Source organism: Hippocampus comes, unplaced genomic scaffold (genome assembly GCF_001891065.2).
Source record: "Hippocampus comes isolate QL1 unplaced genomic scaffold, H_comes_QL1_v1.1 scaffold44, whole genome shotgun sequence".
Classification (NCBI taxonomy): domain Eukaryota; kingdom Metazoa; phylum Chordata; class Actinopteri; order Syngnathiformes; family Syngnathidae; genus Hippocampus; species Hippocampus comes.
Genome location: NW_017805546.1, coordinates 2931434 through 2945668, shown reverse-complemented (window position 1 = coordinate 2945668; position 14235 = coordinate 2931434). Strand labels below are relative to the sequence as shown.

General features: G+C 47.9%; 1 protein-coding gene across 5 annotated transcripts in view; it reads left to right on the top strand.

Annotated features, from left to right (window-relative positions):
• The first annotated feature begins 307 nt into the window (after positions 1-307).
• The window catches only part of sulf2a (sulfatase 2a), a 40479-nt gene continuing 26551 nt past the window's right edge, over positions 308-14235 (top strand). For 2 of the 5 annotated variants that reach the window (XM_019879423.1, XM_019879419.1), the window contains exons 1-2: positions 308-399; positions 1261-1318. The gene's annotated coding sequence lies outside the window, so the exon portion shown is untranslated. Of the gene's footprint in view, positions 400-925; positions 943-1260; positions 1319-10332; positions 10458-14235 lie in introns of those variants that run through there. The other 3 variants (XM_019879422.1, XM_019879420.1, XM_019879421.1) reach the window with 2 other exon arrangements.

The following is a 14235-nucleotide window of genomic DNA, read 5'->3' as shown; positions in this document are numbered from 1 at the left end:
CTCAGCGTGTTCAAAAAGGCAGTGATGCGTTTACGTAATATGAGGCGTTCAGGTTGTCAGAAAGAGAATAATCATTCCCTTTTGGAAGAGCGCTAAAGAAAGCCTCGTGACTAAACGTTGATTTTAAAGCGCTCGCTCCAGCTTCTTGGTTTTTTCGCCGTCAATAAAAGACCTCCTATGTATAATTTAAAGAAAAAAAAAATGTACATCAGTTTCGTTTGCAAGTCTTGTGAAAACTATCCGCGCAGTTTTATGAACGAGCAGCAGATGGCGCTGCAATTCAACACTCATCCACAGACGCGACAGACGCGCGGATATGACGTCGGAGGTCGCTAAACCGAAATGTACCGTTGAAGCTACCAACTACCTTGCAAACTTAAGTCGTCGCCAGGATTCAAAGTAAATTTTAAACATATTCCGCATAACGTAGTACAGGGATCCTAGTGACTCAACGCTGGCTGAACTGCACTCACAGCCATCAATATTAGATACAGCTAGACGTTGAAAAATCTACTTTGTTTTCAGTATTCTCTACGACTGTATTTCTGTTTTGACACAAGTAACGACACTCAGTGTTGATTGAGAAGTGTGTTTAGCGACGTTTATTGCCTATACGGACCTTGCGGTCGTGTAGAATTTTTTTCTTGTTTCCTGTCATTGGCTCCACAAGAGAGACCAACGCCCCCACGAACCAACTTGATACATGCAGCATTATCTTCGCTGTTGAAAATTAATTACGCACACATCCAAACGCCGTAGCACGGTAGGTAGGCACGTGGCTGCCTCATAGTTTTGATGTTGGGGTTCGAATCTCGCCTACGCCCCTCCTGTGCGGATGTTCCTTCCATGCTTGGATGTGTTTTCGCCACTTAACTACGGCGTCATCCCAGTTTACAAAAACATGCACGTTCGGTTCATCGAAGACGACATTGTCTGAAAGGTGTGAGTGTGAGCATAAATAATTGGATGATGCTTTGCTCCGTGATTGACCCGTGTCCAGTCCATGGTGGACCTTGTCTCTCGGCAAAAGTCACACCAAATTGAGTCAAGGTTAGGGGCCTCCCTAATGAGGACAAGCTGTACTAGGAAAAAAATATATGTAAAGGATGGGTGGGCATTGGAACAACACTGTAATATTTCTGTACATTCTGGATCCAAAAGATTGCTGCTGCAGGTGGTAGGCCTTGGTGTAATGTAGCACAACATGCGGCTGCCACTGAAGGTCGTTCACTCGATGACTTGCTCTTCCTTCTTCCCCAGGCAACTACTTGACAAGAGGCCTCACTTGAGAGTGACTGTGCCGGCATGCATAATGAAGGTAAGAGAGATGAGTGTTCCCATAGTATGTGTCAAATATTCTCATTCGTGGCGCAGGATGAAACCTTTTCAATTTCACATGTACATTTGGAAAAATAGAAGTAATGCCCCTTTCCAACAATTCCTTTTGGCACCTATAGTTATTTCGTATGTATAAAGACCATGTTACCATGATGTCATACTTCCTTCCGGGTGGCTGAAGCCTTTCGGTTCGTGCTAGAGCTGCATGACAGAGTGATCTACTGATGATGACGGAATGGCCGACAGTCCTAAAATACAATTAGTCATTGTACTTATGACCACGGACAGCCGAGTGAGAGAGAAAACAGTGATGATCTTTGCCTTCTTTACCGCAATAAGTTTGAATGTGTGAATGAGATTGAAGCGAGAAAAAAAAAAACAAACGCATTTTGGGGTCAATCTGGCAGTGCAACCCCAAACACAAAAAGTTTTGTTATTCTGGTGACTGATGACTACATACACAATCAAGTCTGTGTCTAAACTATCGCTGCTCCATGATTGTAAGCAGACTTTCCATGATCTGAAAACTTGAAAAGACTGTGGGTGTATTGTGTGTTTAAACTGCGCAATTCTGGACAATATCACACAGTAAATGGGCTCATCATAATCGAAGCGAGGTCCACTCTCGTTGCGGCTCATTTACGTCTATGCTGCGGGGTTTCTCTGCCTCTCACAATTTGCAGACAAATTAGTGTTTGAAATGAAAGTATACAACTCTGAAAGTCAAGACAATCACATTATCTATCAACGTCTTTAAGCGCATGTAAAATCTGACAGACTTAACGTTCTATTCCTCAGGGAAATTACCTTCATGCAATTCCCACCAGTGTCAGTAATGTGATGATTTCTATTTTTGTCGGCAGCCCAAATGAGTCCATGCTTCCCTTCAAAGGAAGAGTGTGGTCAGCTCCTTCATTTCTGTCGTGGACTGACAACAAAAGCAAACGATGAAGATCTGATAAGACATCAACACTACCGCCGGGGCTCTACACCACCTTTTTTTTTTTTAACTGGTAGTACAGTAGCTTCTTCAGTGGTGCAAGTATAGAAAATGTAGATATTCCACTCATTTACACGAAATAACAGATACACGGGCTTAAGTGTGGAGCGGGAGTCTGCAAAGAAAAATATTCAAGAATTTATAAAAAGAACAAAACCCCCCACCAAATTTACTGATCGTACATGCGTGTGGAGGTGAAAAACATTCTTGCCGTCGAAAATGTTTGTGGCAAAATGCCACCATTTCCGTGCGGTCTGGAGCCCCGGCAGCTTTGATTTTCAGGTATTCATTGATGTCCAAACCAAATGTCGCCAACTGACAGCAATAGTGAAAGTATTGGCATGAATGTTCCGAGAGCTTTGGACCGGAGGCTAAATTTAGATTTCTGCAGCTTCTTCACGAAGGTGTGTCAGAAAGAGGCCTCTGCGATGCACTCACAAGCAATATTCTGTGCTTGAGAAGTATCCAGCGCATATCGGACCCGAGTGTTTGCTTTTCTTCTGCTTGTCCGTCTCCCCCTCCCACGCCGACTACCCTCCAGCGTCTCATATCCATCCGTCTGTGCTCTTCTCTCTCTGACTTTGTCGTTCCTCCGAAGGCTTTCCGGCTGCATCGTGTACTGTTTTGATGCGTTTTTACTTCTAATGAGCCAGTTGTTCCAGCGTTTCGGTCCCCCGAGGGAGAGCCGCGTCGCTCACAGAAACACTTTCAAACCTAGTCACCGCACTCGCGAGAGATGGAGGCGGGGGGGTGGGGGAGGAACCGAAAAATGGCTCGGAGCACGTACAAAGTGAAAAATGTGTTGATGACAGTTTATGACAGCGCATTCTTTTCCCGTCAATTAGACTGCGGTTATTCAAAAGCAATTTGCAACTCCCCGCAGTGGAAAGTGTACGCCATCTCCTGGGGCCTTGCTCTGCGATTGTGTAAGTGATGGATCCATTCCATTTCTCGGTGTGGGTTCAAGCTGAAGAAGCAGAAATATTATTAAGGGTAGCTCCGAGCCACGGCACTCCATCTTTGGTCATGCTCTTTCGCAGACAGCGATGAGGTGGGCGCGCACGCCGGAAGACAGCGTGTGAGGCCGCCGAGTATCGATACAGCCGGTGTTGGTGTTCCTGATTAATTGACATGACATTTTGCTGTTCTTGCTAAATGTCACATCCCATGCTGCGTGCTGGGTGCGTGGACGTCTGCCCATTGCAGGCCCTCCTCCCTTTTTGTCTCCTCCGAAATCCACCTCGTCTTTATCCAAAGGTCATACCAGATGTGATTTTTTTTTTCTCAATTATTAGCGAGAATACCTACGCTTTTGATGTCCATCCCTTTGACGGTTTGTCCAGCGTGGCTTCACAAGCCTTGAAGGTTCGGGCTCATCCTCATGCTTACAGCATCGGTTCAAAAGCAGCTTAAGGTGGTGCCCTTCAGTTTATGTCACGGTAAAAGTGTGATGATGAGAGGCGGGGGGGCTCTACCTTCATGTTGGCTTGTCCCCGAAGACCCAATTTAGGTTTCTCTCCATATCTCGGTGAGGGGGGGGGGGGGACGGAGAATTAGCTTTCATTCTCGAGTGAATGAGTTTGCTCTATCTTAATGAGGTTTGCCGTGTCAGAGGGAAGAGTTCGCAGCCTGCATGCAAAACAGGCAGAAATTGGACCCGAGTATTCGCCTCCCCTACTACAAGACGACATCCTTTCACCGCACTTGTAATTCCAACGCTGCTCCGCAATTACCCTTGTACACAGTTTTATCTTGTCACTTCCAAATGAGAATGAAAGAGCAGGCAGAGGAGCGACCATCTTGTATTTTGCCGTCTTTTGGGAAAACTCATTCCAGACTGTAAATAACTGCGGAAAACACGCCACCGCGTCTGACCGGAGACATCGAGTGCCGTTATGCAAATGAACCCGGGGATTGTCGGATGCCATTTGGCAGAATTCTCATTCTGCACGGTGCCAGACCAGATAAAGAGATTACCGGGCCGTATCTGAGCACGGGCAAACTGCGAGCGACGAGCCTCGTCATTTATTGTGTTGCTATTTCTCTTGTTTGACTTTAGACAGCTCATTAAGGAGCCACTTGTCACGCAGCCGGACAGAAAGACAGACTCTAATAAGCCGTCCCGCGCTCTGTCAGCATCGGCTTGTTTCTGCCCGACGCCGCGACGTCTTTAAAATGCATCGCCGACTGAGGTTTTACGCAATTCATCATCTTGCTCCCTCTCCCGGGTAGGAGTTGTTTCATCCTCCCACTTGTCGTTAGTCCGCTTGCGGGGCTGCTTCAGGGCAGCCATTCAGACATGGCCGGTGGGTAGAAATAAGGAGAGGCGCTTTATAAAAGGCTGCTATGTTTTGCGCGGGCTTTAAGTGTCACTCTGCGGAGGCTGGTAAAACATCCGCATATGTTCACAGAGTCCCCAGCGCCTCATGAAATAGCTTTGTGTCGTGCTTTTGTATTCCGAGGTATTTGACATTCAGGAGTACAGAAATAAACACAGTGCCTCCCCGCAGCGGCCATGTTTGTTCACTGGTGATGTCATTTGTTTGGCTTAAACGCCGTCGGCCCCTTGTTGCGTGCCGCAGAGTGTGCGCTCGTAGATGCACATAGCGACGCTAAAAAGAAGAAAGGTCCACTCTGGTACAAAGAAGCCATTAATTATTGAGAACGCCAAACAGGGCTGCTTGCTAATTTACATATTTGTTTAAAGTCTTTTCATTTACAATTCAGGCCCGTCGCTTTCGCTGCCGACTTTCAAGATTGCAGTGTTGCATTCAAGTGCACTTGTTAATGCGATGGAATGTTTACGGCTGCCCATGCAGACTGACACTCCGTCTGAAAGCAGTGCAATGAATGAGCGCGATTTGATTGCATGTACGCTGTGTGTCACACCCACAAGAACAATACATTTCGACCTGCGTCAGTTCATGTGGAGCCCGCTATATTCGCAAATAGTGACGGTCCGCTTCAAATTGACGGCCATAGACGATAACGCTTTTCAACCCCCAAAATTGTTCAAAATATCCTGAGAAACATTCAATGTGCGTTGACCATGAAAAATGGGCCGAAATTGGGGGAGCCTCCCACAAAAAACAACCCCCACCACCCTCCAAAAAAATACGCAGGGGTCCACTGTACACTGTTTTGTTATGAAATGAATTCCCTTGAAAAAGAGAGCTGGAGCTCATTGTTATTTTAGTTTTTCCTCGTTAAATAGAGATTTTGATTGTGTGATTGATATACCTGCGCAAAATCAAAAATACCACCTTTACAAACGTAGTACTGCTGGGGGTCGAGTGACACTATGAGTGTTTTCGTTTTTTAAAATTTTTTTTTTTTTATTAACTCTAAATGACATTATCCTCTTTTAAGTAGGAATACATTGCTGCATTTTTGCCAAGCTACACGAAAGAGGAATGAGGATAGACGATATGCGCACCAAATACACAGAAATCAACGTACCATTTATTGCTGGGGAAAATATGGTGATGAGGCAAAGAAACGATTGCGATACACATCCAGAAAGAGAAGCGGGAGCAGGCGATGCTGTCAACGGTTGACCGGAACACATCAACCAAACAAATTCCGACGATCGTTCTTCTCATGGTACTGTGCGATTGTCCGTCCCGGTGGTTTTGCGCCTCTGCGTTGTCGCCCGCGCCACGCTTTAAACGAAACTAATTACAAGTGTATTTGTGCTGAAAACACTGGGGTGCCTTGTTAGACAAGCCCACAGGCGCTTCTTATTAATGTCTTTGGCAGACATTACACTGCGTGCTGCACGTTCGGAATGCAAATAGCACGTCGTCGTCAAAGTCTGTGCAGCTAATTGTCTCGAGATATGCTTCAGTTCCTGCACCTCTTGGGGTGAAAAAAAGGGCGGTTTGATGGGGGGGTGGGTGCTCAAGCGGTTCTTCGGTATATGCCAACCTGCCGTGGACTTAAACACTGTCGATCAGAAGGTGCGCGTGCCTCTCGGCACATTTTAGTGGACGTGAGTGAACCTTTGCTCTCGCCCACCCGACTGATAGTTTTAAAGGGACCAGTGATGTGCCCCAACGCTGGTACTTAGGTCAGCGGTAGACATGTAGAAATGATGTCCACACTAAAATTCACCCACCTACCTGAAAAAGATTTACATTGACATATTTTTTCTTTTTGTGATGACCCGAGCTATTATTTACGTTCGGGGACCGCTTGCTTCACAGTTCAGCCTATGTCATTGAAACAAGTGTTGTAATTTTGTTTCCCCGCTTGCTTTGTCATGCTCTGTTGTCACCTAGTGTCTGAAAATGCTGACCAATCATCGTCAAAATTCATTTGCACTGCTCTAATCACGTCCACTTCGACCTGTGGAAATGTAAAAGTGATCGGCACAATATTTTGCATTTGATTGGCGGAGGAAGGGGAAAATAATGCTCAAAGATCCTGCACGCGCTGCGGGTTATTTCAGAAAAAGGCTGCACCCACAAAAAACGCTCCCAAAAATGACAAAAGCTCGAGGCATTCGTCACTCACTACATGATCCTACTTCTCAAATGCTGGTTGCTAAAATGCATGAAACACTCCAGGACCCAAAACGAATGAAGCCCAGAAGTGAAACTGCACAGTGCCACAACACTCTGATAGTTTAATCGACGTATTTGTCAGAACAATACCAGTCTGAAAGTGCCAATTAAAAGTCAAAATGATTGTAGGGCTGTCACTCGCAAAGCTTTTAAAATCAAATATTCTATTGCTTTGTTACAGCTGCAGCTCTGGTGATATAAATAAAGATGGATTATGGAACAAAAATAATTCATACAACAACAAACAATAAAACACTAAATTAATAACAAAGACATGAGAAAGCACAAAAACAAGCTGCTCAAAATCAAGTCTCATGCGGAGTCAAAAGCCAAAGACTAAAAATGAGTTTTAAAATGAGTTTTCAAGATGGGCAGTGGGGGGGGGGATGCCGAACGTTCATTCCAAAGAGAGGGAGCGGCAACAGAAAAGGCTTGCATCCCCTCTGAGCCGCCGCTTCGTTCTCGCTACCTCTAATACCGTCTGGTCCACACACTCGGGACATCGGGTAGGGGCGGAGGAGCTCAGCGAGCTAAGGTGCCTATGGTCCAGGCCACTTCAAAATGTGAAAACAAATCATAGGATCTTCGAAAAAAAAATTCAAATATTTCAGGGGCCAGTGAAGGGACGCCAGAGTTGGAGTTCTCTGCTCCCTCTTTATACGAGTACCAGTCAAGAGGCGAGCGGCGGCATTCTGGACCCACTGGAGACGCTTCACGGAGGATTGTCTGACTTGAAAGTCAAGTGCATGACAGTCATCCGGCCAAGATGTGACAAAGGCACGAATGACTGGTTCAAAGTGCTCTTGAGAAAGGAGAGGCTTGACTTGAGCCAGCCGCCTAGGATGAAAGAAACCGGATTTGACAACGGCACCAATTTGCCGGTGGTGGAGAGAACACTTGTGGCCATGAATCAACACCCCAAAGAATAAGCGTGCAGTAAGAGAGACCGCGAGGAGTACAATACAGTACGATGAGAGCTCCGCCGCCTCGGCGCCGCTCTTCACGCTGCCGGCTGACAAGGGAATATTTTATCAGCCTGGCACAGGAACAAGGAACAAATTCATTTGTAAGCGCGCACTCCCGGGCAAGGACACAATCACAGCAGGATGGAACACTGCACCATCATTAACAGTTGGCTAAGATGGATGCGGCCGCCTCCATGTTGTTATCAAATGCTTTTGGATACATTCTCACTCAAGGAAGCTGAAAACAAGGCTCCCCAATTGTGGCGGCTGCTGGAGTTTTCGCCAAGCATGGAACGAGGGGAAAAAAAAAACCCCCGATTGATGTACATGACTTTGTCGTCGGAGTCGTAGACATTTTGGTGCCAAATGTCGGGGGCGCGATTGAATGTTTTAATGAGAAAGTTGAGTTGGTTATTGGTGGTTGCAGTACAGTGAAACTCCTCTACAACGAAATCATGTTTGCAGCAAGAAATTTTTCACAACAGGGGGCTTTTCACTTGAGGGGCGGTAGGGTGCCCGCTAATGCGCGTATTGCACGAGGGTGCATGTCAAACTTTTAACCAGTCTCTGGCTGCTGTCCGCTGCGCCCGAACTTCATCATTTGAGACATCTAAGAGAAAGGAATCCATTTTACTCATCAATAACCGCATACTATTTATTCTGCTCATCTAAAAACATCGCTTTTCCTATTTTGTTTGCCCCTTTTTTTTTTTTTTTTGGTCCCTTTGAGAAGTGACTCAGCTGAGCAGGAGGGCATCACACTAGCACCCTCTTGACGAGCCCCAAGGTTTCTATTGTCTGCGTGAAAACCACACCTTTGATGTCTTTTCTTTCTTGTCCCTTCGTTGCTCTCTTGCCCCGTACCTGAGCTTTTCTTTCATGTCCTCGGGTTGGCTTTGGAATACATCTGGTGAGCTACGCTCAACCCAATTAGAAGTCAGCTGAAGAGCGTGCAAGAGTGAGCAAGAGAGTCGCAGCATGAATAATTCATGTGCCCAAGTATTGTCAACGAGCTGCCGCTTTGGTGTGTCGGCAGCACACGTGACCTTTCTTTTAGGCAATTTGGGCATTTTCGGGAAAGTTACACCACTTGTTGACATCAGCGGTCTCGCAGGCTCAAACATCATACCATAGGCGTTGGTTTCAATCCGCTCACATTTAGGTGGCCAGAAAAGGGCTTTAGCGTGTCCTGTGAGCAGCATGCTCGGAATCTCATCCGCTGACATCAAATTGGGTTTGGCCAAGCGGATTCATTTTCGGCCTTGTAATTGAAAACACTGCGAGCGGCAGGACAATTAATCTTTCGCTGCCCCTGCTTGGAATTCACATGGAGAGAGAGCTCAAAATTCAGAAAATAGATTAAAGTGATGTTGTTCGGCCGGGTGAGAAAGGAGAGGCGAGGGGTTCTCCATCACAGGGTCTCTCTGGCTGCGACTGCATCGAAATAACCTGCAGAAAGGGATAAACAGGTGCATCCATCACGGGATGGCCAGCGAGGACAGCGATTGATGTCTCAGCGCTCCGCTATGCCTCTCCCTCCCATGGTCAGGGTTAGGGGGTGCCACGAGCACTCCGGAGAAATACCCGCCGTCAAACCAGGGGCCAAAACGCCAACCTTGCTGCACCCGAGAGAGTCACCGCTCGTCTTCCTTTGTGGGTTTTGGATTGTCCCCTCTCTTGCGGTCTCTTCCGCTTTTGTGGATTATCCGTCTTGGTAAAGACTGTTTGTTTGGTCAAGAAGAAATCGGTTTTGTGGATTTGGCGTGTGAAGTCAACCATGGCAGGAGTTTGCACGCTTGTGGTTAAATCGACGCGGCCGTGTTTATTTCTCTTCTGTTTGTGTGCCGATGAGCCCAAGCCCAAGCCCGAGTGTTGCCCGGAACAACTCTGTAGCTCGCCGGCCTCGGAGGTGCCGGCCTGATGGATACAGAGTGTGTGTGTGTGTGTGTGTGTGTGTGTGTGTGTGTGTGTGTGTGTGTGTGTGTGTGTGTGCGTGTGCGCGCGCGTGCGCGTGTGCGTGCGCGTGTGCGCGCGCCAGGCTGAGCGAGCCTTCCCTCCCTACGCTTGCCCCATGAAGATTGATCCCTCATTCCCTCCCATTTCTTTCTCTCACTCCCCCTTGTGCCTCCGCTTTTATCAGAGTGTGAATAGGTGAAGCGCTCTGACTCCCGACAGATGGCCGAGGCTGCAGATGAGAAAGTGTGACCAAAGTAAGCAGATAAAACGCAAAAAACTTAATGGCAACTGCAAGAGTACGTCAGGTGAAGGAACACGGAAAAAAAAAAAAACATGGGGGAGATCGACAGTGACAACATGCTATTTGATGAGGGAAGGAGGAGCGCAAGCAGGCAAAATTGGATTGTAAATGGGGAGCAACTCTCTCCTCCCTCCCTCCCTCCCCCTTCCCCTCCCTCTTGTATTCATCTGGAGTGAGGCCACGCCTCTCTCCTTTCACTTGTCAGCGCGTCTATAACAGTGAGCTATCTGCACCGGGGCTGCGCGGGGGGGTGGGCGGCAAGCGATCCTCACGAGGGCGACTGGATCTGAACAGACCGGACAGGACTCGATGCTCCCGAGTTGCCGGCGCAGGTGCGTGTTATTCGATTCGCGTGCATGCGTTACATCATACAAACGGGAACCTGTGTGTCTGAGTCGCTGGTTCCTCTGCAGGACTTGTCTCGTGTTTGCAAGGTACAGTGCTGGAGCTTTGCCCTAGTTTACACATGAATACTCTCATCGGTTCCGTGAGATCTGTCCATGTCGCGGTGCTCGAGACCGGACTCACTCCATGTATTGTGCGGCTCGCTTGATCCCGAAGCCTTTTGTCACTTGGAATCCGAGGGCAGAAGTTGGTACTCGACACTCTCCGTTTGTGTTTTCAAAAGTGTTCCAACAACTATGTTTTGCCGCATGCGGACACTTAATTCGTCATCAAATGCGATGTTGAGCATCTGTCGGATGAATCGGTCAGTTCAGCGTTCTCAGCGCTTAGGTGTGGACCCTTTGTCTCAGCGAGTGCTGTTTTTAAAATACGCTCCATTCATTGTGTCATCCTCAGTTTACTCAACCCAATAGAATCTGTGCGGTTGCTGAGTGACTGCTTGTCTAAATTTAGAGACACTTCAAGGCTGAAAAACGACGGGTTTCCCCAGTAGGGCACTTATGGACTGTTTACCTCTTGTACACTTTTTTTTTTGCCACACCATCCATTCAAGGGTCGCCATGATCACGGCAGTCGCTGCCTCTCCAATAGCCGCCTGCTCATATTCTTGGCGAGCGAATATACTCGCTACCCGTGTTTTGTCAATATCTTGATGGGTCGCCACTTACCGCGAAGCTGTAGCGGTTACGATAGTGAAGGGGGCTGCGAGAAGTGACCTCGAGGGTGAAATATTCATGTTGGAGCCGGCGCAACGATCCGTGCTGTTAGCGGCGATACGGGCGGATGGATGAACAAACGTGAAGATGGAGGAAAGAAGGCATGCAGGCAAATAAGGAAGCTCGGGGAGATACATCTTCTTAAAGCATTCATTATTTATTACGACGCACTCTTCCAAGGAAGCGCGAACCCCCACATCAACTGGCCTCTTTTCTCACTGAATGCCAGCGGACTGAAGTAGGAGGATGCTCCCGCCAAGTCCACCTGTCCGCTTGTCCCCAAAGCAACGCACCCGCTTGGCACAAACGCCCGTGCACACCCACAGATGCGCATGACCTCTCCTGCATACTCGCTGCATTTGTGGCAAGTGAGCACCAAGCCGCGGCCACTTGTGGGCTTCTGTGGTGCTCTGGTATTTTCCACCCTGGCTCATCTTTTTGCGAGGCAAATTAAAACCGTTTGCAAACTACGGAGTGGCGACCTTGAAACCTGTTGATGTTGTTTGCGGCTGCCGTGCTGTGAATGCATAAGCGACCGTGTGGGATTTGTAAAGGCGCTTGACACGCCGCTTTGTAAAGCGGCTGGGAAACGTGTCAGAAGAGGCGGCCATGTCGACAAGTTGAATATGCATTGTATGCTAATGCCGGGGCTGTTGACTCAAGCTGTCGATGAAGCCAAGGGCACGGTCCTCACGGCGCGCTATCGATAAACGCTTTGGGGACGGATGCGTTCACATCTTTAAACGCGAGGTGACAGGTGGTGGATATCAATGACGGCTGTCAAAGTGACACCACACAATGGTCGCTGGGGGAAATCACAAAAGAGACGAGAGAGACGCCGACTTCGGCCCATTTGACTGGCATCACCACTGCGAGGGATGGACTGCTCAATTCTTCTCCTCTCGTCTCTAGTCACTTCCTCTATTGGCAACATGTTTCATCTATATTCAGGTACACACCCCTGTGCTATAATCCCAAGTGTGTGTGTGTGTGTGTGTGTGTGTGTGTGTGAGTATATACAATATATATATGCTGAAGCCACTTCGGGAGATCAACATGTAAATCATGAGTGCTGCGGTGGATAGTATGGCAGCGGGGCTCTTTTGGCGATGCCTCGCGTGCTCTCCCAACCCAAAGCAGAGCAAACACTGGCGCGCGCGCTTTCCTTCCGGTGTGGGTGGGCCATGCGTTCTAACCATCCAGATTCCAATGGTTTCCCTTTGTGCGACTGAGCTGCAGTGGCGCAGGTGCCAGACGGGCTGCCGCAGTGAGAGCCCTGCTCGTCTCAGACAAGAGCCTCGCTGCCCTTTCAGTCTCGGGAGACTCGCCATCCTTAAAGAGCAAAGATGATACGAAATTTTTGTAATATTGCTACATTTTATATCGGGCAGGAGAGGGGCTTGTTCCAATCAAATTTTAGCTCCCCGGGTCATCGGTGACCTTTTGCCGCAGTTTTGTCGCAGTTGGAAATAACGTGCGACAGTCTGAACTTGCTAAAGGCAACAAGTGGGAGGTTGGGACATTACCCCAGCCCCCATCCCACCCTGCCCCCAGAGGGCTTTTGTCAACCATTCATTGAGAGCTCTCAGACATCGGCAAGCTCAAATTCACTTTGGTGAAAACATGAGCCAAAAGTAACCACCCGATGAGAATGTTGAAGGGTGCAAGAAAATACATCTCGCACCTCTGCGTCATGAGAACAACCAAGATTTTTATTTCTCAATGAATTCATGAATCAGTTCAGGAGTGAAATTACTGAACCCCTAACGCCGACAATGCTGCATGTGTTCTCTTTAAAGGAGATGTGTTCTGCGTGACTTGCCACGCGTCTTTGGATAAGAGTTGGCTGATCTTCTTTTACACCAATGATATAGTCTAACAAGTATATCGACTTCATTTCCACACTCTGTGTTTGGGGTGGCAGCACTGACTTTCTGTGGTGCTAGTGGAGACGGCACCAGATTCGTATTCCCACGAACTGTCATATTTTGCGCTAGTTGTCGTGTTGGACAAGGCGACTGCTCAGGAGATTCCCACCTGTATCCTTCCAGTTGTGTCATCGACATGGGGCTGACGTCAGCTGCGTCAGGGCCCGAGGCAATTGTCTGCCTTGACTCCCCCGTTACGGCGACTCTGCGGCTCTGTACAGACTGCGAAGGAATCGCGCTTTTGCGCAAAGCCGTCACTGGCTGCCACTTGCAAATTGGACCACACGGGAGCTTAGCTGCCCAGTCATCGGCACAGAAGCCATCCATGATTATGAAAATCGGCCTCACCATGTCACTGTTAAGAACAGCTCACTTCTGGACGCGTTTTCTGAAATAAGAGCTTGTTTAATTTCACTCTTGGTGGTTGGGCACGAGACACTCCAGAGACTAACAATTAAAAAGTACTTTTTTCAAATAATGAGGAAAGCAGAACACCAAGATGAGTGGGTTTGACTTGAAGGAAGTTTATTTCAAACATGTAGTCCCAAAAACGAGACTCTTTGGATTGCGATACTCTTTCGTCTTTTTGCTCTTGTGTTTTTCCCTTCGCCTTATTCTCCGCGCTGCAACTGGCTCGATTTCCATTTCTGTGTCCGTCACCTTGCCCCATATTGAGCCTGGTCACTACTCCGGCTTGCGCGATACCTCCCTAACCACGCCCCTCTTTTGTGCCTCGAGGTGCATCGGCCATTGTGTCGCGGTAATAAGGTTTATGGAATTACAGATCTCGAAATTGGATTTTCTCACGCCGCCAAAGCCGTGTGACGACAGGTTTAAAACCTTGCGCATCAGGGGCACAAGTGACCTGCAACTGAACTGCCTTTTCTCTACGACTGAATCCTCAAAGTAGGCGTGGGTGGATATTTGGTGAAAGAATCCGTGTCAATGAAGTCAAATTAGAGTCAGACATTGTTTCTTCTATTCACACGTAAACATCGGCTCCTAAACAAAAGTCAAACCTTGGCTTCTTTCCTCGCCCAACTTTGACTGCGTGTATTTGA